This window comes from Macaca thibetana, chromosome 4 (assembly GCF_024542745.1).
Source record: "Macaca thibetana thibetana isolate TM-01 chromosome 4, ASM2454274v1, whole genome shotgun sequence".
Lineage (NCBI taxonomy): Eukaryota > Metazoa > Chordata > Mammalia > Primates > Cercopithecidae > Macaca > Macaca thibetana.
The window spans coordinates 19643881-19669546 of NC_065581.1; the positions used below are offsets into that span (position 1 = coordinate 19643881).

Here is a 25666-nt window from a genome sequence, read left to right on the forward strand (position 1 = left end):
GAAGGAAGGGAAGGAAGATGTAGGGGTTTTGTTGGTTTACTTTAAAGAAAACAAATGGGAGGGTATTGTTTTTTCCACTGTTGGTGTTTTTACAGCAACACCCTAACAAGATTCATTAACATAAAAGTTGAGTGGAGGTTTATAGCATGCTTCAGAGAAAATCTTCAAAATTTGTGAACATCAAGTTAGGAAAGTAAGTTGTGATCATTGTCATCTGAAGTACTCAGAATACCTATACTTAAAGTTAAAATTTCATTTTTTACTTACAAACATATAAACTTAATTTGAGTAACATATAGAAAAATATGTAGATGTTTTAATAAACTTATTTTTATTCTTCCAGTCATTCTTTGATAGTGTGTAGACATAATTTGGGTTCTGAAACCAGGCATTGGCAGATGCACAGAGCAGGGGCTGAAAAGAAACAAGGAAGGAGCATCCAGATGTAACATGATGGGGAGAAGCAACCCGGCAGAGCCTACCAGAGGTCCAGAGGTCATTACAAAAGGATGGAATGCTCGAAAGGTCTTCCAGGTTCCATCCTTGCTGCTCACCTTCCTCACTTGGTATCCTTTCCTGGTTGAATGCATCCACTCCCTAGAGTACCAGAGATTGAGAGTGGCCTCCAAATATTCACTGTTCTCCTATATTTTGTTTGTACACCAGTCTGTAATTTTTAATTAAAATTAGGTAAAACATTAAAATTTTAATTAAAACTAGCTAAAAGATATTGCACTTTTCAAGTGTATGACTGAGCTTAATAATGTTTAACCATGGCTTTATTAAGTGAATACGTGGGTCTTCAACATTAAATTCAACTTACTTCACATTAACGTTTGCAAATACATTATCATCAATTCTTACATATTTCACATCAACTAACTTGAAGTGCAGAAGGCTTGCACTCAAATAACTCTTCTGAGGTGACAAAAAAGCCCAAGACTTGAGGCCAAGTCTCTAACCAACAATGACTATATCAACACTGGTGAACTCGTAAGAAGGAACTTCAAGGTTGGGAGGTGCAGGCCCCTTCCTAATCATGCGAAAGGCATCATAGTGTGACCCATGGCAAGGGCCGTAATAACTACCAGAATGTCCTGCAAATGCAGGGAGTATATAACCAAGGCGAATGCAAACACTTATCAGGATAACCTACTTTAAGTTATGGGATACATGTGCAGAACATGTAGGTTTGTTACATAGGTACGCATGTCCCATGGTGGTTTGCTGCACCCATCAACCCGTCATCTACATTAGGTATTTCACCTAATGCTATCCCTCCCTTAGACCCCCACCCCCTGACAGGCCCCAGTGTGCAACGTTCCCCTCCCTGTGTCCATGTGTTCTCATTGTTCAACTCCCACTTGTTGGAGTTGTTTGGTTTTGTGTTCTTGTGTTAATGATGGTTTCCAGCTTCATTCATGTCCCTGCAAAGAACATGAACTCATCCTTTTTTATGGCTGCATAGTATTCCATGGTGTATATGTGCCACATTTTCTTTATCCAGTCTATCATTGATGGTGATAAACTGGATAAAGAAAGTGGGGTTTCTTTACTTGTTCTAAATCATGCTGTGGATCCTGCAAATGGGGCCTTCCAACTGCAGCTTCCTAGTCAGTTTCCTTCTTGGTTCTGTGACCCACAAACAGGAGTTTGCCTCTTCCTTTGAAAGGCATATTCTTGCCTTCTGGAATATCGGATAACTTGGATTTGATTTCGACATGACCAACACATCAGCAGAAGCCCTCGTGCTGGGAACAAACTGGGGAAAGATATTGTTGGCACCATATGCAACAGTAGCTGTTGCAGTTAACAAATAAGAGAAGCCTTTTCTAGCCTTGCTGCTCTTTTTTGAAGACTTTGTACTACCTAAAACTTCATTGTAATGCTACCCAAAAAAGGCAAGCACTTTGATGTCCATAAGGGAACAATGAACAGAAGCAGGGACATTGAGGCCCACGTCCTGGCTACTCAGCGGCTCCCAGCACAGGAAGGGCAGCTTCATGTCCAGCACAGGCAGCTCCGGAGCAGCAAGCACCACAGCCCACACCAGGGGTCGCGGTGTACCTGCGACTTCATGGCATGTGGCCAACAGGATGGGCGCTAATCTACATTTATAACAGAACTCCAAGAAGCTGGGCATATATCCATCCAGTTAAATTACTACATTACCCAGAATCCCATGACTTGACTATGTTCTAGTCAATGAGAAATAAACAGAAGTGTGGTACTCCCAAGGAGTTTCTTTTGAAAGGAAGATCACAGCCTTCTTTTCTTCTCCAAATTGCAACCCATAACAACATGCAAAGATATGAATGTTAGAACTCTGGTAGCAGCTTTTGACCTAGGTAGCTGAGAAGTGAGCTGGAAAGAGACAAAACTGTCATAGAGTTATGATTCTCTCTCTGAATTATATATCTCCAAAATTATTTTAGGTGAGATAGAAATGCATTTTTATCTTCATTAAGTCACCGTCACGTGCAGTACATGTAGTAAAATGGAAACCTAACTCATAAGTGTGGCTTTAGGACACAACTCCAAAATCAATGCTCCAAACCCTGCTTTCTTCCCAAAGATTATGACCTAGATATCCAGTCATCTTCTGGATAACTTTATCTGAATATATCAACACTCCCCCAACACACACACACACACAGAACTTAGCAAGAATAAAACACAACTCATATTGCCTCCAAAATATGCTCTTTATGCTATATTTCCTAGCTCAATTTGAAGGAAGATTCAACCATTTATTTGCTGAGTGACATCAGGGGAATCTTTTTGCTTCCCATTCCTTCATCATCTGCCAGTAACCAGCATTCCTCCTGCAAGATGTCTGGGATCTTCCTACCAGCAGCTATCACGTATTGCTCTCCCTCCCATTGTCACCATTCTGGTTTTGACCCTTACCAAGCCTTGCCTGAATTGTAGTAACAGCCTCTTAACTGGTGTGCCTGCCTCTAGTTTCAACTCTACTAACAACCTCCTACAATCCTATATGAAAATCTAATAGGATCATTTTCTGGCTTAAAATCTTTTCATGGCTCTCATTAAGGATGGAAAAAAGCCAAGTTCCTTGGCATGGTATTCAGGGCCCTTCAGGATCTAGCCAGCACTGAGTCCCCTAAAGCAAATCCTAATATACCTCTCTTTACTCTCTTCTCCCATTGCCCACTAAAGCAATACTCACTCTCTGGAAAGCCAGGCTTTTCTAGTCCCCAGCACCTTTGTCATAGTGTTCCTGTCATCTGGAATGACTTTTCCCTTACTTACGTGTCCAGATAATTCACCTAAATATCCAGCTCAGGTGACAACATGGCTGTGAAGCTCTCACTGATGTCTGCCCAATAAAATTCATACGTACCTTTAAACTTGTACCTTGAAAGTTGCATGGCAATTGTTTATTTGCACACTTGACTCCCATGATAAACTGTGAAGTTGTTAAATCGAGGATTATGTCTATTCATCTTGTCAATCCCACCTGAAAAATAATAGGTATTTATCACAATGGTAATAATAATAATAGCTAACTCTAATTGAGAATATCCTATACACTGACACCTTTGTAAGTACTCTATTTGTATCTCAATTAATTACCAATGAGGAAGCACTATTATTATTTTACATGTTAAAGGAAACAAAGGCACAAACACATAAAGTAACACACAGCTAGGGAGTCAGGCTTTGGACCTAGGAAGCCAGCTTCGTATCTGCGCATTTAACCTTGGAATGGCTACAGTAAGATGCTCCCAAGTAAGCATCCTTGTTTTCTTCTCATCTTTCTCAAATTGTCCAAGACCTTATGAGGTTCAAAAACAGATGCTAAATCTATAAGTAGAGAGTGGAGTTCAAAAGAAATGTATTCATATTTGCTAGAAAAAAAAATGGATTGCCCAATTAAAAAAAATGGATTGCCCAACATAGAGATTTCCAAACACAGAAGATGATCAGAACTCCCTAGGGAACTTTGTGAAATACACATTCCCTGCCGGGCATGGTGGCTCAGGCCTGTAATCCCAGCACTTTGGGAGGCCAAGGCGGGTGGATCACGAGGTCAGAAGATAGAGACCATCCTGGCTAACACGGTGAAACCCCGTCTCCACTAAAAATACAAAAAATTAACCGGGCGTGGTGGCGGCGCCTGTAGTCCCAGCTACTCGGGAGGCTGAGGCAGGAGAATGGCGTGAACCCGGGAGGCGGAGCTGGCAGTGAGCTGAGATCCGGCCACTGCACTCCAGGCTGGGCGACAGAGCGAGACTCCGTCTCAAACAAAACAAAACAAAACAAAACAAAACAAAACACAACACATTCCCGGTCCCAACCAAGATCTAGTAAATCGGCATCCCAAAAGTTAAAGGGAAATTTCTTTAAAGTGAATACAAAATTTCTGGGATTTTTAAGCAATATGTTGCTATTTAGACTCAAGTCCAGAAATATATTTATATACTATGTCTACAAAATTCCCCAAACATGTAAGTCTAATTTATTAAAATGTGAAATTAGCGACCCTGGCATTGCTCATTCTCAGTGAACCCATGCTGGCTCCTCGTGACCATTCCTCGGCAAACTGTTCCTTTCATAACCTACTAAAGAGGGCTGCAGGGTTATCACTGTGCAATTTTGCAGCTTTAAAACATATATTTTGTCTCCTTTATGATGATTGAGGCAACATTTTCCATTCAACAGTATTTCGTTTCTCCATAAATTCTCAAAATATTTCTGGCAGTAATTCTACAAGTTACTTCTGTATCTTAGGGTGTGATGGATCTAAATCCAGTGTGTGCAACTCATTTCAAAGAACTGGGCATTGTCTTCCTCTTAGCTATGTTTGTCCTATGCTTTCAAAATGATAGAGAATTTAATAATGTTATTCTTTCAAATATTATTTTATGTTTATATGACTTCATATTAATTTAAAACATGTTTTTTAGTGTTAACTGTTTTATTCATATTTTATTTTACATTTCTTCATGTAAATTTACTGCAGAATGAGCAATTCAGACAAAAGCACTATGAAGAGGGAAGGAGTGTATATATCACATAAGATGTGGAGAGATATAGGCCATAGCTTAAATGCTTGACTTCCTTTAGCCTGTATGATACAAGTTTAATTGAATTTTGTTAGTTTAAAAAAAAAAAAACTGTCTCATGGACAAAGTGAGATTAGTGTCAGAATTAGAACACAGATCTTCTGATTCTTAAACTGAGACCCTTCTCACCTTATCACCTAAGTGGTTTTCAATGCAGTATGATGCACATACAACACCAGTTTGAGCATTTCTTGAGTTAGAATGATTGTATCCAACAATCAGGGTTCAAAGGCAGAAAATATCCTTTACAAATAAAGTGACTCTGGACAGGTCCCCCATCCTCCCTAAAACCCAGTTCCTCATCTTAAAGTTGTCCACATCTCATATTCTCACTATTTGTGTTGAATCAAATGAGTTAACACATATAGGGCTTTACACAGTGTCTGGGGATATTATTATTAGTCAGATGATATCCCTTAACATGAATAATAGAATGGTAATGACAGAAATAATTCTTGGCATAATTATCTGGTCTAAAACAATAGAACTTGTTCTATTTTCTGAAATCTTCCTTCTCATCTTTCTTAAATGTAATTGCTATATTTATTTCTTTTAAAATATGGAATGCTTTTTATGACTGTGAATGTCATTCCTGTGCAGGGACCATGCTAATCTTCTCTGTATCCAATTTTAGTATATGTGCTGCCAATGCCAACACTAATGGACATATTGAAATATATCTATTTTTATATCTCACAGAATTTTATGAAACAGCGTTAGTATTTGGCATTTTGAACTAATCAAAAGCAGGATGCTTAAGAATTTAACTCAAATTAACATTAACATTGTCACTTTCACAGGGATGGTATAAAAAGTTATGATGTTACTAAAGACTCAGCTGGATTCCTGTCAGTGCTAATAATGCTTGAACTTCATCAGTTATTAGTGCAATTTAAAAATGCTTTCAACATTTCCTCACAAACCACACCTCCTCCTAAATAATTCCTCTTGATCATTCCAAAGCATGTCTTTAACTTGCTGACTTCATCAGCTCATCAGACTGAATAGGACAAATGAGGAGAGGAACTTTGACCCCTCTCCCAGTCACATATCATCAGAATGCAGAGCTTCTACGTTCTCCAAAGAGGAACAAGGGATTTACTTATAAGAAATAATTCCCAACTGGGCGTGGTAGCTCACGCCTGTAATCCCAGCACTTTGGGAGCCCGAGGTGGGTGGATCACCTGAGGTCAGGAGTTCGAGACCAGCCTGACAAACATAGAGAAACCCCGTCTCTACTAAAAATACAAAATTAGCCGGGCGTGGTGGCACATGCCTGTAATCCCAGCTACTCGGGAGGCTGAGCCAGGAGAATCGTTTGAACCCGGGAGGTAGAGGTTGCGGTGAGCCGAGATAACGCCATTGCACTCCAACCTGGGCAACAAGAGCAAAACTCTGTCTCAAAAAAAAAAAAAAAAGAAAAAAGAAAAAAAGAAAAAACTAATTCCCAAGCCCCTTGATATGAGACACGGTATTGGGTCTCCAATTATTACAGAGCAAATTAAACTTTGTTTCATTTAATTTTTATTAAATCCATCACTTAATGTTTTAAAGTAAATGGAGTGGGTGCTTTATAATATGGTTGCATTGGGGAGACAGCAAATGAAGAACGTCCCACACAAATATTGATGGAGCCATCACTTTTTTAAAAATTAAAAATCAAGACTTGAGACAGTGCAGTACTGAATGTTTGTAATTAACTGTGATAAAAGTCTAACAATCAGACATTTCTCTGTGGTAAATTTTACATCTCCCTTAAAAATTTCATACCTTGTCCATTGTGACAGATCAGAGGAAAAGTTTGAGGGTTTACATAATGCGTTAAGTATGAAAGTTATCTAGCTTCAAGTAAAACTACTTTTTTATTCAAAAGAATTCAACAATAACCCTTCAAATATGATTGATCATTAAATCCATCAAAGACACAGTACAGGACAAAATTTTTATCACTACCTAGTAAAATCTGTCTAAAGAAATTCAAGTGAAAAGAAGGCATGATTAAAGTATTTCAATTCTCTTTGGGGGTATGTAAATGTAGGTCAGTATATTTCAGTGGTCAAAAAGAGGTTAACACCAGCTCTAGACTTATTCAAAAGGTCCATTTCAGGTTATAATAATTTTGATAGCATGGTAATAATTTCCGGACATCCCCCCCACCTCGCCATTTTCCCAAACCTTGAGAAAGCCTTCTGATTCTTCCCATATATGCCACTTTTACAAAGGAGCAGAGGCTTTGAAAGAAAAACATTTTTGGCTCTGTTAATGCTAGTGTATTCTTCCAGCCCAGTATTCAGTGTTCAGGACTGGACAGGCAATTACATGCAAATTTGTTGGGAGCTAGGAGGTTCATTTACTACATTCAACCCCATAGAGGAAGATCAATAGAAGTGCAAAACTTAATCCTAGATGAAAGCACCATGTTCAGGTAATGGTTATAGAGTTAAGGCCCTCAGAAGAATGTTAGGAATCAAAAGGGCATGCTAGAGAAAGGCATTATGCACAGTGCTTTTTTGAACCATATGGGAAAGACAACAGACAAAGTGAACCAAAGAGTTGGAACACAAGAAGGTAGACATGCAGTTCAACACAAATTGTTAGGGTTTTTCAAAAGATATGAATGAGGATTGGACCAATTAAAAATGGCTGCCTCGAAAACCTTTTGTTGGCTATTTAAAGAATAGTGGGGTACAAACAATTGCTCAAACGTAAACCACGCAAGCCATGCTTGCATTTAACTCTGAACTAAAAGGGGGGCTCTTTACTGCTAGTTTTCCTGTCTCTTAGTTTTTGTGTCGGTTTTCCTGATGTCTCCCCCTGCCCGAGGCCACATACTTTGTTGACATTTAATAAAAGTTATTGAGCAGTTCATAATAAATATCAAGAAGAATATATACATTAAGAATTATCGTCGATTTCATGAAAGACAGATAATGGAAAAGAACAGGGTGAGAACTAGTTTGTGTTGTAGAGGCTAGTGATTGTTCTGATTGGTTGTTAAGTAATTTGAATATCACCACAGAGTATGAATGGGTATGTAGCCTGCATTACCAGGGGAAGATAAAAGTCCTTAAAGCATATAATTAGTCTTCATCAATACCAACTATCAATGTCTTCAGAAAGAATTCTGGGGATACTTGACCTGGTGTCCAGTGGATTTTCAGAGGATCCTTGAGTTATTTCCAAAATTCTCATGCACCAACTAAAATTGCATGCAAATTTTTATGTACGTTTTGCCATTTATTGTTCCCATTTACTGAAGAAAGAAGTCTTTAAGAAGATTTAGAAATTTTTTGAAACAAACAAACAAACAAAACAGAGTCTCTAAGGAATAAGAAAATTGGCCAACAATTTCTCTGTAGATTAATCTAGGTCCCCTAAGAAGGAGATGTCAAAGACAAGATTAAACATGCAAGGACTTTATTAGAGAAAATGGCTGTGAGAAGAAAATGGGGGAAGAATCGGAAAGACAAAAAGACCCATTAGACCAAGATGCAGTTCTGACCCTGAGAGAAGAGAGGAAAGAAATCACCCCCAGGCCATCATGTGGTCTATGGAAGGTTATAGGAGAGTTCCTGAACGAAAGTTGGTCATCAGTGGAGTTTCATGTCTCACAAGAACAGGTATGCCTTGGTTATCTCTGCCATACTCACTTTCGGGGAAACAGGTGGGAAGCGTGGCCTCAGCCCAGACATGGCAATGGATTTTAGAGCCTAGCAGCTAGGGCCCTTCATCAGTCTTGTTTGCTGTAGTCGAAAGTCTGCAAAGCACATTTCTTTTGACACCCCCTCCCCAAACCAACACACACAGTCTAAGTCATGTTATTGGTCAACTCTGGTCTCCACCCAGCCCATACACTTGTTCAGGAAATCAGACTGAATTACATGCAGTTTGAACTAGTCACTTACTTTCCTCATGTTTCATTGTCTTGATCTATATGATAATTCCAATTTGAGACTTGTTTAGATATCTAATCCTTTAATACATTCTAGACATACTGCCAGGTTTTTATTCTTGCTTTTATTCAAAACTGAAAAAAAAAAGATTTCTCTCTTTTTCCACCTAGTTATCTTTGAATTAGGCATTCACAAATAGAGTTCAGAGTTCATTATGGTAAGATACTATATTAGGTGCAGTGTAGAATATGATTAAACACAAGCTATTAACTGTATAATCCCAGATTGAGTTTTTTAAACTGAATGAGAGAGGCAGGCAGGAAAGAGCATGATCAATAGATAAAATTCCATAAGAAAACCTCAGCAGTCACAACCTAGAAACATAATGTATATGCCTCAACATGATTACTTTAGTGAATTACAATGTCATTTCAGAAAACCGCTCTCACAGTACTTTGATAATGATACATATAAGTGATGCATTAAAGAAAAAAGTATTCTGGCTAGAAGGCCTTAGTTTAGTGACATTGACCCAATTCTGTTTTTGAAGTTTACAGTAGCATGTTTAATCTATGTTACTTAATGGAACCTAATCAAAGACAGTTATTTCTATGAGAAAATTGTCTAAAATCTTGTCTTAATTCTCTGTATTGAAACTTAAAGAAGGGAGAGAAAGCAACTTCAAGAACAACAAAAATATAATTTAAAAACAAATAAACTAGAAAAGTATTTACAGTACACATTGCAAATCCTTAATTTATGAAACACTTTCACAAATCAATAATAAAATGATAAACAGTCAAATTTTAAAACTGGCAAAAGTAATAAATACAAAATGTGCAGAAGAAATACACACAGATCATATATGAAAAAAATCACCTTCACTTATAATGAATGAAATGCAAGTTACATGATAAGCTTCCATTTTCATTTATATAATTGACAATTCATAGAAATAATAAAATTTACCATTGTTAAGGATATTGGGAAGCAGTTCTCTCCTGGAAATAGTTTGAAATTTCTGTTGAAGGCAATATAATACACTAAAGGCCTTAAACAAGGTCTGTTTCTGACCTAGATTCTACTTTCAGAAATATAGCCTAAAGAAACATTACAGATATGTAAAAAGCATATAACAATATTTAATAAATGGATTCATAACTATAAAATAGAGGCTTGTTTAAGGATATTAATAAAATAAAATATTACATAGCCATTAAAAATCATGTTTAGAAAAAATAACTATTAAATGACAGATAACATGTTTCGATAAGTTTCTGCATTAGTTTGTTCTTGCACTGCTGTAAAGAACTACCTGAGACTGGGTAATTTATGAAGAAAAGAGGATTAATTGACTCACAGTTCCACAGGCTGTACAGGAAGCATGGCTGAGGAGGCCTCAGGAAACTTACAATCATAGCAGAAAGTGAAGCAGAAGAAGCCACGTTTTACATGACCAAAGAAGGAGAAAGAGTGTGAAGGGGAAGGTGCCACACACTTTTACACAATGAGGTCTTGTGAGAGTCACTGACTATCTTGAGAACAGCAAGGAGGAAATCCACCGCCATAATCCAATCACCTCCTACCAGACCCCTCCTCTAACACTGGGGATTACAATTTGACGTGAGATTTGGGTAGGGACACAAATCCAAACTATATCAGTTTCTAAATGAAATGGCAGGTTACATTTTTGTATTTTGTATCTACATTTCTATTGATTTTGCAGGACAGTTCCAAGATAATAATAATTTGATGGCAGCAGATTTCTGGTTTCGATTCAAAGTTCTGCTGTAAAATCAATAGCTCCATGCCTATTACTTGAAAAATACGCCAGACAATAGAGTTTTTGACAATGCACCAGTGCTTATTTCATGTGAATTTAAAAAACATATGGGCAGGGATATTATTCAAATACTCCAGTCATGATTTATCAACCCCAAACAAATAGCCAAGCTGATAGTGTGAAACAGACTATGGAGGATGACCTAAAGTAAACTCTTAGAAAAAAGGACCCAGTATGACCTGGTAAAGTGCAGAGAGAGGGCCAGCCTCACAGTCAGCAGATTCTAGGCAGAGCCCTGCTCTGTCACCCTCCAAGAATGGAGCCCTTTTCATCTTTCAACTTCAGTTGCCTCACCAGTAGGATAAGGATACTGCCCTCCAGAGAGGACTCATATGAAGATTAGGGATGATGTATGTAAAGGCTTCACCCTTCCCATATCTAACAGAAGGTTGGTATTTCTGAAGCACTAGCAATTAAAAGTGATTTCATCACTTTTAAAAACAGGAGTATCCTACTGAATTACTAATGGAGCCACAACCCTATCCAGCCAGACTAAAAAAGGATTCACAAGGCAAATAAGCAAATGGATGTTTATTTCACCCAAGAAGACAAACTTCAAGAAGAAAACCTCAAAATTTGTTAGTGGTCCTACCAGTTTGACCTGGATTTATTTATCATCATGCACTTGGAATTTGGGGATACTGCATGCTCTGTGGACCTTATCTAGATGTGTGTGTCTTTGCATTGTTTTCAGAAGAAAAATCATCTAATGTCCTATCATTGCCTATATGATAATAACTAGTGTGATTTATTAAGCAACTATTATGTGTCAAGCCCTCAGTTAGATGCTCTACATATATAACTTTATCTACAAAAACTCTTGCTAACTATGTACTCTTCCCACTTAATAGATAGGAAAATGGCGTCTAAGGAATTAAAACTCCTAGGCCAGGAACAGTGGTTCACGCCTGTAATCCCAGCACTTTGGGAGACTGAGGTGGGCGGATCACCTGAGGTCAGGAGTTCGAGACCAGCCTGGCCAACGTGGTGAAACCCCATCTCTACTAAAAATACAAAAATTAGCCTGGCATTGTGGCAGACGCTTATAATCCCAGCTGTTTGGGAGGCTGAGGCAGGAGAATCACTTGAACCCAGGAGGTGGAGGTTGCAGTGAGCCAAGATCACGCCACTGCACGTGGCCTGGGTGACAAGAGCGAGACTATGTCTCAAAAAAAAAAAAATGTTCACGGTTATTTTAGGAGTCATATGTTCTTTAGCATGGCACACAAGGCTCTTTACAACTTTATAACTAGGCTGCAATTTTCTCACGCATAAAATGTTTAAAAGACAGTAGTATCTGGGATGACAGAGGATAGTGGTAAATGAGGATCACCTTGAGCTGCGTTATTTGTGGGAAACTTGATAGAGGTGGGGGAATCAATTGGTCCTTGTGTAGAAAAGATTTAGAGAAGCAAAGAGTAAGATATGAACCCCATGTATGACAGGAAAAAAATGATGTTCTCAAGCAGCATCAGTGGCCCCGATGGGGAAAGTCCAAATGAATTTGTAGTGAACTAGCTCCACAAAGAACTGGAAAATATTCAGTAAATGGTATTTGTAATTGTAGATCATATTTCTTGGAAGGTTCAAAATTAGAACCCAAACTGTGATATCAACATATAAAGGGAAAAAATAGAAAAATACACAAGTGCTAATCCTCTTGCCTACTCTAAAGAGAATAACAAGATTGCAAATAATGCTAATTTGAGCAATACATTGATAGATTCATATAAGCAGATATATCTGTAATTAATTCAAGTAAAAATGTTTTAAAACTCCATGCCATGTTTCTCACTACAAATACGCACCTTTTTCATTCTTAAAGTCTTCAAAATAGAAGTGCATCTTAGAGTCAAAGGTACCTTAAAGTCACCGTAACCAGGCAGCACTCTTGACTTAGTTATCTTCTTACTCATGAGCAAAGTTGGTTGCTTTTCTTGGTGGCTTACCCGGCAAACTGCAACTTCTTAGTTTTCAGCCAACAAAACATTTAAGGACCATTAGAAAAAAAAAAATATGAGCTCTAATCGTTGCTTGAAATCCTTCCATTGACATTTTCTGGGAAGACTGTGTAGACATAAAACTAGCGAAAAGTTGTCAATTACTTAGAATTTAATGCCAATGACAATCGTGCAATAGTCCTGGAAATATCCTGACTCACTAGTCCACTTCATGCACAGAAGAAGACACTTCGTGGAAAAACATGGATATAAGTGACTCTGAGTCGAAAAATAATTCAGAAGAGTCAAACTGAATTTGAAGACAGTTTGGGAATACCTTTAATATACTTTACCTCTGTTTTCCCTTTTTTGAATGTATAAGAGTAATATGTGATTAAAACTTCTATATCTGAATCAGTCTAAAGAACTCTGCCAACAAGTATGAAATAAATATTCTTCAGTAATAAGAATACATTGTGTCAGAGTTTAATTAGCATTTTTTTCTGCCTTGGTATAATAAATGGTGTTTTGGAGTTGAGGAAATAAAGCACTAACTGAAGAATACCTTTAAATGCTTTCAGAACTCCTTAATTCCTCAAAACAGATGGAAACCCTGTCAAGAACAGTGGTCCATCAGCTGGTAAACAGAATAAATAATGCAGAAATTGTACAGTATAATTATCCATTATTATGGCAAACATGTTCCTTTAGCCCCAAAATGAGTAATCCTATAATGAATTTACTCCAAAGTATCTAAGATGAGTAAGCAATTCTTTTGTAGTAAACTACTTGCTGCTATGAGGTAAATTAACTCTTCCAGATACCATTTAAAAAATCACTTCTTACAGAGTACTAAATTATACATTGATGTTCTAGGCAGTTAATTTGCCACACAGGAGAATTTTTCTCCTGTGGGGTATTTTATTCCTCTTACCTCACGTGGATCATGTAGAGTCTAAGAAAGTCATCTAGATTACTGTGACTATTTGAATTTGTGCCATTTAAATGAAATACACTGTGAGGTTCATAACAAAAATAAGTTGAATTGAATATTGTTAGAGAACTTGGTAGAATTTCAGACAACAATTTGGGGAGTGGTTTTTAGTGTTTTGTTATTAAGGAAAAAAATATGAGTAAGTTTAGGGTTTGATGCTTCTTTGACTCTAGTTTCTTACAGAGTCTCTGTTTTGATATATATATTTTATTACCTGTCCTCTTTCTGTTGCTAAGCAGATGGGACATGTTGCTATGTGACATTTTACACGACCACTTTTATGCAGTTTCAACAATAATGACCAGGGGTCATGAAAACATAATCACACACACACTAAAAACTGGAGCACTTGCCTTTTTGTTTCTGGAAAACTACAAATAATATACTCAAATTAGTTTCTCAGGGTATAACACTCATGGTAATATATTTATTAAATAAGTTTTTTTCTATATATCACTCCTTTGGAAGTTCACAAAGACCCAGTATAAACATCGTCATCATATTTCAGATAAGAAAAATGAGACTATGAAAAGTCAGATCAAATGAGAAATACATGGCAACGAGGGGAAATGAGTTCTATTCACTGGATTTTTTAACCCAGAAAATATCAAAATTACCTCCAAAGCAAAGGAAAGCTGGAAGTTTTACACTTGCACTAACAGCTAATTTCAAGGTATATTTTTACTTCCTGTAGCTCTAGGTGCTAACTTTAATCTTTCTTACTCTTTAATGATACTTAATAATAATGTTGACAGATATCAGTCACCTGATACTGAGTTCTACTAGGCAGACAAATAAATGTTTTCCCTATACCAGCCCGCAAAATCCTCACAACAGTGGAAGATTATGAAGAATCCAAGACTCAGAAATCTAAAATCAAGGTCATTGAATAAATAGTGGAGTCAGGATTAAAAGTGACATGTGCTGACTTTTAAACCTACACCTCTAACCACTACACTGTACTGTCCCAGCTGCCAGGTCTTTCAGAATTATCAGAAGTTTCTCTTTCCATTTGAGTACAGGTTGTTCTTTCATACCTACAGTTTTAATTAATGTTTTTCATTCTCAAAGAATACAGTACAAGTGCGTTTAAAAAGCAATAAAACATTTGTCTGCAGAAGGCATGGTAAATAGCTGGATGATAGAAAACTGAAAGACAATTAGCATACAATGAAAATAATGCAGGTATATGTGCATGTAATTAATTGCTCTAGAACACACGAAATAGAGAAAAGCCAGTGGCCAGGTATGTGGTTCACTAGAATGAGCATTGCATCAGGGACCCAAAACCTGATTTTTGGTCCATTTTTAACATGCATTTATTAAATATTGAATAGATGCAAAGAAACATCTGTAAATATCTGTAGTTTAAGAACCGCAGCAAAATCAATGCTTATCTCTGGACCATACTGTTAAATAGAGCATTAATGTGATCAGTGGAGTCCCTGCTTCCCTCCTTCCATGAGGAACTACTTTCCTAAATCTCATGTTTCTCATTCCCTTTGTTTCTTTGTAATTTTACTACACAGTTTGCATTCAGAAACAATGTATTGCTTAGTCGCTTATAATTTAGCACATAAACATTCCTATATTCATCAGTAGTATTATGTGACTCGCTTTTTCCTTAACATTAGATTTCTGAAATTCATGCATGTACTTGCTTGTTGTTACTTGTGGCTGCAGTTCATTTCCTTGAATTTCTGCATGTATGTGGATACATCATTTTTTGTATGACTATGCCATATTTTTTATCCATGCTCATTTTAATGGGCATTTTCATTGCTTCCAGTTTTTTGCTACTATAAAAGTTACCAGCCTAAAGATTTTAGCCTAAAGAGTTTCCTATCTTTCTTATACAAAAATTTCTCTAGAGTATATCCCTGCAAGGAGACTTGCTGGCTCACAGGATAAGCATATGGTCAACTTTCCTAGATAATGTCTAGTGATATTCCACAGTGCTTGTACAATGTATACACCTGCAGTGTGCAAAAGTTACGGTTGCTCCATAAACTTACCAACAATTGTTTCAGTCAACCTCCTAATTTTCACCTATCTGCTGATGAGTATGAAATGCTGTTTCATTATGGTTTTAACTTGGATTTCTTTGAAAACTATTGAAATTGAGCTTCCTTTCATTTATTTAGAAACCGTTCAAGTTTCTTCTTGTGTGAAGTACCTGTTCTAGTCTTATCGTCCATTTCCGCACTGGGTTTTCTTTCTCAGTCTGATTTGCGTGCATTCCTTACGTGTCCTGAATACTAATCAATGTTTCACTATGTGTGCTACAAATACCTTCTCTCAGTCAGAGGCATATATTTTCACATTCTCTGTGAGGTCTTTTTATGAACAAAAGTTCTAAACATTATTGAAGTCAATTTTTCAAGTTGGTGGTTCTTTTGAAAGACATCTATCCTTACATTAAGGTTATATGGATCATCTCATACATCATTTTCTAAAAGCTTCAGTTTTGCCTTTCACGCCTCAGTCTTCAATCATCCTAGAACAGGTATCTGTGTTGTATAAAATATGAGGTCTAATTTAACTGTTACAGTATATGGGTGGGTCCAGTGTCATTTGTTGAAAAATTTATATTTTTCTTAGTGCCTTGCAATGCCATCTGGGTCATAAATCAAATTTCCAGTCATGTGAGGATCTATTTGGGGCCCTCTGTTCAATTTAATTATTGTCTTTGTTAGCCCATTTGGTGATATCATATTGTCTTAATTACTCTAAACTCACATTAAGTCTTGGTATCTGGCAGGAAAATTTCTTTACCTAAGTTTTTGGTTCTTGACCCATGTCTGAGTTCTACATGGCTTCTGACTTTTTCAAATAAATTTTAGGATCAGTTTTAAAGCATCACCAAAAATATTATGTTATGAGTTTTAATGGAATTTTAATCTAGGTAATTTTTATTAAAATTTGCATCTTTAGGATATTGAATTTTCTTGTCCATGAATACCATAGAGTCCTCCATTTATATAGGGCTTTTCCAATGTGTTCTCACAGAGCTTTATTATTTTCCATGTAAAAGTCATGCATATCTTTTACAGATTTTGTTCTGAAAACGCTGTACATACTTTTGCTTTTATAAATCACACTCTCTTGCCTACTTATTTTTAAGTTAATAGAAATGTATTGATTTTCGTACATTGATTTTATATCTAGCCACCTTGCTAAATTATCTTGTTAATTCAATAAATAATCTGCATATTGTTTTGTGTTTTCTGCACAATTATATGCAAATAATAACCATCTCTTTTTTTACAATCCATATATCGTCACAATTTACTTATTTACTTATTTTTGTCTTCTTTTTTTTTTTTTTTTTTTTGTTTGAGACGGAGTCTCGCTCTGTCACCCAGGCTGGAGTGCAGTGGCCGGATCTCAGCTCACTGCAAGCTCCGCCTCCCGGGTTTACGCCATTCTCTTGCCTCAGCCTCCCGAGTAGCTGGGACCACAGGCGCCCGCCACCTCGCCTGGCCACCTCTCCCGGCTAGTTTTTTTTTTTTTTCTTTTGTATATTTTAGTAGAGACGGGGTTTCACTGTGTGAGCCAGGATGGTCTCGATCTCCTGACCTCACGATCCGCCCATCTCGGCCTCCCAAAGTGCTGGGATTACAGGGTTGAGCCACTGCGCCCAGCCCTATTTTTGTCTTAATAAGCTGGTTAGAATCTCTAGTGTAATGTACATAAGAAGTAGTAATGGTACGAAAATTTTCATGTTCTTGATCTTGAGTTAATTTTAAATTAACTGTGAATTATTCCACTAAAATGCTGCATGTTACTTGAAGATAAATATTATCTACTTTTAGTCTGCTAAAAGTTTTTATAATGAATAGATTATAGATCACGAATTTTATCAAAAGCTTTTTCCTTTGTCTACTGAAGTGGTGTACTTTTCGCCCTTTATTAATAATAAATTATAATTTAATTTCTTTCCATGTAAAGCAAGCCTTGCATTTCTGGCATAATGCCAGTTTAGTCCAGTATTCTTTTTTATATAGTGTGTGATTCATTTTATTAATGTTTTGTTTAAGAAATGCTCTTCTCTCTCTATGTGCAAGATCAGACTTTCTAGTCCTTACATTCATTTGTATGAAATTTGAATAATTTATTCCATGAATGTTACATAATCCACATTGGCTAATTCAACTGGAAATAATGTTTTGTTTCAGTTTTGTTTGTTTCTTTGTGAAAAGGGGAAGTTTTTAACTGCTGAATCAATTTCTTTAATGATTATAGGATTATGTGATGATCTATTCTTTACTGCATTAATTATGGTAAATTATATTCTGAAGACTGTTTCCAGGTCTAATAAGACTTCAGTGTTAGCATAATTTTGTTTATTATTCTTTGATTATGAAGACTCTGCAGTAATATCCTCTTTTATTTCAAAATTATTATTTTTGTGCTCCCTTTTCTTGATCAATTTGGCTGGTGGATTGGGATTGCCTTTGTAAAGAACAAAGTTTGGTTTTGTGGGTTCTATTGTACTTTTTTATTTTATTGTAAATTCCACTTAATCTATTTTTAGGTTACATTCCATTAGGTTTTTTTAGTGTTATAAATAAAAGTCTTAGCTCATTAATGTTCTATCTTTTTTTCTCTTTTAATGTATAGTATTTTTGGTTTTGTTCTATTCTAAAAATTTTCTAATTTTTATTATAATTTCCTATTTGGCCCATACTTTATTTAAAATTATGTTTGTTTGTTTTGGGGTGTTGTTGTTTGTTTTTTTGTTTGTTTTTGAGATGGAGTTTCACTCTGTCACCCAGACTGGAGTGCAGTGGCACAATCTTGGCTCACTGCAGCCTCTGCCTCCCAGGTTCAAGCAATTCTCCTGCCTCAGCCTCCCAGGTAGCTGGGATTACAGGCATGTGCCACCATGTCCAGCTAATTTTTGTATTTTTAGTAGAGATGGGGTTTCACAGCTTGCCTCGAACTCCTGATGTCAAGTGATTCACCTGCCTCAGCCTCCCAAAGTGCTGGGATTACAGGCATGGACCACTTTGCCCGGCCTAAATTTATATTTCTTGATCTTCAAATGCCTATGGTTTTGTTGGTGATAGTTTGCTGTTGGTTTCTAACTCAATTGTTTAAGGCTCAAAAAAAAATACTCTGAATGAGATAAATCCTTTGAGTTTGTTGAGTCTTATGTGGTGGCCCAGTATATGATCTTTTTTTTCCATAAATAACTTGAGATAAACATGGGGTTCACAATTAGCTCTGGTTAATTAAGCTCTTTAGGTCTTCTCTATCTTTACTGATTTTTTTTGTCTTAATCTAACAAGCACTAAGACACAATTACTATAACGATAGACTTGGGTATCAACTTCTCTTTGCAGGTCAGTCAATTTTTGCTTTATATGTTTTGAGGCTTGGTTACTAAGCACATATAAGTTCAATACACACACACACACAAACACACAGACAACTTCTTGTTAGCTAGAAATTTTTATCTTATAATCACTCCTTATCTCTAGTTAGCCATTTGATTTAATGTGTTTCCTCTGACATCAATAGAACTATCTCAAATTCCTTTGACTAGTATTTACCTAGTTACTTCTAAATATGTATATATATTTATATATATATATGATAATATATAAGAAGTATATAAAAGTGTAGACATATATGTGTATATATGTATGTACATGTGAAAGAGATATATATTCTTCATATATGTATATGTTTGTGTATATACATATGTACGAAAAAGATAGGTATATATCTTTTTCTCTCTGTCTGCTTTTAAGATCTTCTGTTTGTCTTTGGTGTCTTGAATCTATACTCTAATATCTCTATGTGTAGATTTCTTTGTGACTATCCTGTGTCATTTATTATGGTCTCTGGCTTTGAGGATTGGTAACCTTAATATCTGGAAAAATTTTCAGTCATTATTTATTTAATGATTGCCTCTTCTCTATTTTCTCTCTCCTTTCTTTAAGGACCCTAATTCATTTTAATCTCTCTTTCTCATTTTTCACCTGTTTTTCCTTATTCTGTATTACAAATACTCCTAAATATATCCCTATCTATCCTAATGTGTATAATCCGTTTGTACCATTTGTTGAATGTTTATTTTCAAATATTGCCCTTTTTCTTATTCCTAAAAACAAACTATATTTGGTTTTTTAAATCTACTTGATCATGAAGTCTCTTGCTCATTTTCAATTCCCTTTTTAATCTTTAAGCATATTGATAACATATATTTTATTCTCCCTGCCAGATAACTCTAATTGACGTTTTTGAGATTGTGCCAACCTTTGTTTACACCAAGCCTCATTCACAGGGCCATATTTCCTTGTATATTTTGTTATACTTGTACCTGAATGATGAGGTTCAGGGCATGCTACCTCAAAACATGGCACCTTGACATTTGAAAAAAACAGCAGAAGCAAGAAGGTCTCACCGACCTTCTCCTGCCATTAGGTCATCCAGAAAAGAATTTTCTAAACTTCCTCCAGAGTAGGTCACAAGATATTGAGGAAAGGATTAAAGACACAGAGTTGCCAAGAAGCATCCGAACAAACAGATCGTGCTATGTCCCCCCAGGTTTGTTACCATTAGACCATACCCTTTTGTCCTCCAATCATACTTCTGCAATAGTCATTCATAAAAACAGATTTCCCTGTTTCTTTGTGTCTTCACTTCTGAAGGCTCCCACCTCATGTAAAAGTTATAAATAAATTTGTATGCTTTCCTGTTCTAATCTGTCTTTTGTTATAGGGGTCTCGGTCACAAACCTTGTAATGAATGGGTGAGGAATCTTTTCTCCCATACATGAGTTTATCTTTCTCAGCATCAGTCTTCGCTTCTGTCAGATGCCTGGTCATACTGGTAACAAAAGTACACTTTAAATTAAATTATTGGCTTGAGGTTCCTGAGACTATGCAGGTATAAAATTCAGATGTGAGTTCTCAGGGTAAACATTCTCCCTTATCCACAGCCAACACCGAGGTTCCAGACAGGAAATTGCTCCTTCTGTCAATGCTACCTGCTTCCACACATACAATCCAGGACAGGGACCAGATTTAATTCTAGCGACTTTTACAGTGATGATGTAGCCTACTGGGGTCTCAGTTTTATTCTGCTGATCTCTTACTAGATTCCTGTCCTCTCCCCACCTCTGTGGGAATGCAAAAGCCAAAGCTCAAGGTTATCTGGATTCAGCAAATACCTTCTTGGTTGAAAGCAGCTTCCATGGTAATTTACCTCTCCAGATCCCTGCTTTCACTTAGTTCTTAACCTCTGAGTAAGTTGTCAAATTTAGCAAATAAAAATGCAGGATGCTCAATTACATTTGAATTTCAGATAAATAATTTTGTATACATATGTTTCATGCAATATTTGAGACATACTCATATAATCAAATTATTTATTGCTTATCTAAAATTCAAATTCGACTGGATTGCCTGTAGTTTGTTTTCTGGCAACACTGCACTGAAGAAATTCTTATTTTCTTGCCAGTTCGTTGATGTATCTAGGGAGCCTTTTAAAACTTAAACAGCATTTTTTGCCGGACGCGGTGGCTCATGCCTGTAATCCCAGCACTTTGGGAGGCCGAGGTGGACAGATCACGAGGTCAAGAGATCAAGACTATCCTGGCCAACATGGTGAAACCCCATCTCCACTAAAAATACAAATATTAGCTGGGTGTGGTCACGCGCACTTGTAGTCCCAGTCCCAGCTACTCAGGAGGCTGGGGCAGGAGAATCACTTGAACCCAGGAAGCGGAGGTTGCAGTGAGCTGAGATTGCACCACTGCACTCCAGCCTGGCAACAGAGTGAGACTCTATCTCAAAAAAAAAAAAAAAAACCGTAAACAGCATTTTTGTTGTTTTCTGCAAGAAGGTCAGTCAAGTTTGCATACTGCTAGAAGCAGAACTCATTTTTGCTTTTCTCTTACCACCTATCCACCTTATGAAACTGAGGAAGTCACTGGCCTCTGTGAACCTTAATCACTCTCAGTATTCTGACTGCATATCCTGAAATTTGGAAAGGACCTTAGAGATCATCTCTTATAATCTCCTTATGTTAAAATACAGAAAACTGAGACTCAGACAAGTAAAACACCAAGGCCAATATTATACCCAATTTAGCGTCAGGGTGGAAACCAGAAATCCTGCCTCCTCACTCATTCAGCATTCTTTCCATTCTACCATGTTGACCATGAGGATCAAATGAGCTAAGTAACATCAAGGCACTAGGCAGAACATTGAAAGTACATAAAGCATTAGAATAAAATTAAGGTATTCCAAATGATTTTGATTACAGAGTCTAACAAAAATTGGGCAGCTTAAATGTGAGATTTACTATGGAAAAATATTTATGGAAGGAACCTCATAGGAATATAATAACATATTTATACATTCTTTCCTTCTAGGAATCTTAAACATAACAATGAGAATTTTCTACAAATATTTAAAGAAAATGATATTAAAATAAAATATCTGGCCAGAAATATAGTATATCCAGCAAGAATTTTTGACCTAGAACATAATATATTCTCCATAGCAAATAAGACAAAAAACAGAACTTAATTAGCAAAAGCCCTCTCTTCTTTTTTCCTTCCTCTTTTCTTACAAAGAAATGCTTTCAGAATGCTTAAGACTCTCACCATGCTACTTTCTTTGCTACAATCAGTGCATGATTGCCACTCAAATTGCTATACTGGTCCTTTTTCCTCTAGCTCTGCATAAAAAGAAGATGCAGATGAATGGATTTTCTGTGGGTTAATTTATTAGGAGTGCAAAGCAATTATCAGCAAGGTAAATCATGGAACATGAAGTACACTGTTACATGCTGGTTGCTGTATAATGTAGGTCCCTTGGCCACAAATGCAATTAAAGTGTTGTATTTTATTCCTTTTAATTTTATCTCCTAGTCTATCCTTGGCTTAACCCAGACAAGTTTAAACACATGTCAATATATGATCAATAGGTAGAAGTGTATAGTATTTGCCACAAACGATTTCTTTATTTTTGGTGATATGGGATAAATTTTCATGATATTATAGCATAAATCTACAAAATGGGGGTTAGAAAATTTAACCGTAGGACTCCATTCCCAGGACATCAGCTTGTCAGTTTCTTGTGTGGCTGTAATCGGGTGAAATTATATTACTGTCATGTGACCAGAGACTGGAAGGAGGTGAATTAAGCAGTGCTTGCAAATGCCTGTCACATGAATAGTATCTAAATCTTCTGTTTTTAATTTTAAAGGGCAGGTCCAAAGAAAGTCATATTTACCAGGCTTTCAGGACTCCAAAGAAAGCCCTAACAGCAGAAGCAAGGCTTTTACCTCACAGACCAGTCCAAGTCTGAATACTATGAACACGATAGAAAGGCACTACTTCAACAAGGAGAGTGGGGCTAAAATCCCAGTCCTGTCATAGCTAAATCTGGTCATTAGGATGACTAATGATTTAAACCCTCTTTCTTCAACCCCTACGGTGAAATTCTAGTACAACCCGTATCACGCTGGATTGTAATGTGTCCTTATGTGTCTCTCTCCCTACCAGCTCCATCTTTAGCTCTTTGATGATGCTGAATGAAGGACAGTCTTGTAAGAATCAGTGCTCCCCTACTCAGAACCATTTAGATATTTTAGCAGCTCATCAATAACCAAGGCTTTTATTAATTTTTTTTTTTAAAAAAAAGGTTTTCATGGCTCTTTGTGCCATGATTTAGAATTTGACCTTGATTCAGTTTTCTCATTCAGTTTCTCCTTGCCTCAGTTTTCTCACTTACAGAGTGGTGATAACAACTGCCTGGTAGGATTATTAATAACACATGAAAAAAATATCTATTTTGTAGATTAACAGAAGCTATCGTGATGATGGTGGTTATTCTTTGTTCACCAAGAGCTATAAGCCAAGAGCAATATTTAAAATGATACCTCCGAGGCAATACATCAGGAAATACCAAGAAACAGGCCATTAAACTTGAAGAAAGTGACAAAACGGTACCAGTAAAGTAAGTGGTCAGAATAAGTAAGGTTAGAAAGAAAAGATGATTGGATAAAGTGAGTCTGTATTCTGAAACAACACACATAGGTTAGAGGAAAGAGGACAGAGGCCGGGCCCAGTGGCTCATGCCTGTAATCCCAGCACTTTGGGAGGCCAAGAGGGGCGGATCACCTGACATCAGGACTTCAAGACCAGCCTGGCCAACATGGCAAAACCCCGTCTCTACAAAAATACAAAACTTAGCCGGGTGTGGTGGCATGTATCTGTAGTCCCAGCTACTCGGGAGGCTAAGGCAAGAGAATTGCTTGAACCCAGGAGGCAGAAGCTGCAGTGAGCTGAGATTGCATCACTGCACTCCAGACTGGATGACAGAGAAAGACTTCACCTCAAAAAAAAAAAAAAAAAAAAAAAAAAAAAAAAAAAAAAAAAAAGATGATGGCAAATGTGAGACCATAGGGATTGCTGGGATTTAGTGGGAAATCGTTGATTTATTGTAAAGAGATGAGGTGGGAAGAGGTGCTCTATTAAAAATAGTGTAAAAAAAATAGTAAAAAAAATACTGTCATGAGGTTGAAACATTCCTATTTGTCCTAATGAACAATTAGAAACTTTCAGGGATTCTGGAGTAACAGAGTAAGGCAGAGAAAGTCAGTAGTTTGACTATCATTCTGGCACATCTGTAGGGGAGGAAAAACATATTTTCCTCACCCATCTCAAGTTCATGGCTAAGGTCCCTGTAACAAAAGAAAGATTAACAAGGGGAAAGCATACCATTTTATTTAATGTAAGTTTTTCATGACGCAGGAGCCTTCAAAAGAAAATGAGACCCAAAGAAATAGTTAAACCTGTGTGTTTTAATGCTAAATTTGAAGGGTGGATAGTCGTGAAGAAATATAATATGACAAAAGTAGTATGATCTAATGGCAATAAACTGGGGAAAACTTAGCAGGACCTGTTTGTTCCGATTCTTCTCTGTGACCCTTTGTCTTCAGAAATAAGGATAGCCCTTTCCTCTGGGTATAGGGAGGGTACCTCCCACATGAAGTTCTCATGAACTGCGTCAGAGGAAGGTCAGAAAATCCTCCCTAGGTTTTATGACCTACTTTGGGGGGAAGGTCAGGCAGACCTTCCTGCTTTTGTGGCTTTCCCAAATTCCTTTAGCCTAAAATATTCAGGGATACTATATCCTGAACCCCAATACATGTTTATATCTTTTTTTTTTTTTTTTTTTAGCTTACTAGGTTCTGTTACAGAAAAAGTCTTGAAAAATGGAAGAAACCCACCCGAAGGCTGCTGTCATCACACAGATAAGAGGTGGCGAAGGCGGTAGGTGCAGTAGGTGACTGATTCTGTGATGCATGCTCAAGGGTGAAGAAGATCAACATCTGTTCAGACTGTTTCTTCCCTAAACCAGCTGAATCCTCAAAATACAAGCAGACACCTTCCCTGTAGCAAAAGTCTCTGTCCATAGTGATAGTGTAAATGCCCCACAGAGAGAGTTAAAATTAAACTTCTCACATTTTAGCACCTCTGTGTGAATACACTTGCTTGTTTGTTTTTCCTAGAGCAGATGCCCATAAGGGATTGTCAGGAAGGTGGTAAGAGCTCTGAGCCCTAAGTGGGTGGCAACCATCACTGACGCAGAGAAGGACATTAAAAGGGGTGGCTAGGGGTGTTGAATGTTGGTTCTCTTCTGCAATTTTGCCTGAGGCTGCCTTTGAGGATGATAGTGCTGACCATGACAATAAAACTCTGAATAATAACTAAATGTGGTCGGGGGAGAATTAAAAACTAATGTTAAAATAAACAGAGATGTTAAAACAGTGTTTGTCCAAACGCACCCTTTTGCTTTTGGGGGAATTCAGTTATTGTGCGTGCCCCTGCTCCTTTGTGTGAGCAAATTTTAGCTTCAATTCAGTCTGCATTTCACTTC

The 25666-nt window shown here is 37.0% G+C and overlaps 1 non-coding gene and 1 pseudogene across 1 annotated transcript; both read right to left on the minus strand.

Moving 5' to 3' along the window:
- Positions 1-957: 957 nt before the first annotated feature.
- On the minus strand, positions 958-25202 carry LOC126953325 (cytochrome b-c1 complex subunit Rieske, mitochondrial-like; annotated as a pseudogene).
- Positions 5646-5748, minus strand: LOC126953992 (U6 spliceosomal RNA). The gene has a single exon (XR_007725460.1). It is a non-coding gene; the product is annotated as a U6 spliceosomal RNA (small nuclear RNA).
- Positions 25203-25666: the final 464 nt, after the last annotated feature.